General features: G+C 38.5%; 1 protein-coding gene across 1 annotated transcript in view; it reads left to right on the top strand.

The window, feature by feature from the left end:
- Positions 1-820, top strand: part of cacna1g (calcium channel, voltage-dependent, T type, alpha 1G subunit) — a 181,539-nt gene that overhangs the window by 79,971 nt on the left and 100,748 nt on the right. The gene's annotated exons all lie outside the window — the stretch shown is intronic.

The following is an 820-nucleotide window of genomic DNA, read 5'->3' as shown; positions in this document are numbered from 1 at the left end:
GTGCCGTCAAATCTTGGGGGAGATCCTCCTTCGCTCAGCCAGGGCATTGAAACTGGGTCGTGGATGGGTAATCCAGCAGGATAATGACCCAAAACACACGGCCAAGGCAACAAAGGAATGGCTCAAGAAGAAGCACATTAAGGTCTTGGAGTGGCCAAGCCAGTCTCCAGACCTTAATCCCATAGAAAATCTGTGGAGGGACCTGGTGGCCAACTACAAGAAACTGAAGAATCAAGAATCTGACCTCTGTGATTGCCAACAATGGTTTTTCCACCAAGTACTAAGTCATGTTTTGCAGAGGGGTCAAATACTTATTTCACTCATTAAAATGCAAATCAATTTATAACATTTATGACATGCGTTTTTCTGATTTTCTCTCACTGTTCAAATAAACCTACCACTAAAATTATAGATTGATAATTTCTTTGTCAGTGGGCAAACGTATAAAATCAGCAGGGGATCAAATATTTTTTCCCCCACTGTATTTGACATTAAAGATTGCATTCGGTGCACATTTACAGTACGAATACATGCACTGTTACACCCCTAGCAGTCAGTGAACCCGTCATGATAAACCCATTGTACACTAACTGCATAGCACTAAATGGCAGACAGACAAAGTAATTGACTACATAGTGAACATGGTGGTGCATATTGCCAGATTTCCCCTCAAGAGTTTGTTGAAACCAAATCTGAGCTAAAAGGATAGCAAACATTGAACTTCCATTTGTCAGCTGACAAGAAACATGATTGTTGAAGACCTTGGAACATATATATATATATATATATATATATATATATATATATATATATATATATA

Source organism: Micropterus dolomieu, linkage group LG14 (genome assembly GCF_021292245.1).
Source record: "Micropterus dolomieu isolate WLL.071019.BEF.003 ecotype Adirondacks linkage group LG14, ASM2129224v1, whole genome shotgun sequence".
Taxonomy (NCBI): Eukaryota; Metazoa; Chordata; class Actinopteri; order Centrarchiformes; family Centrarchidae; genus Micropterus; species Micropterus dolomieu.
Note: the sequence above shows the minus strand (reverse complement) of the source record. Positions and strands in the feature narration are given on the sequence as shown.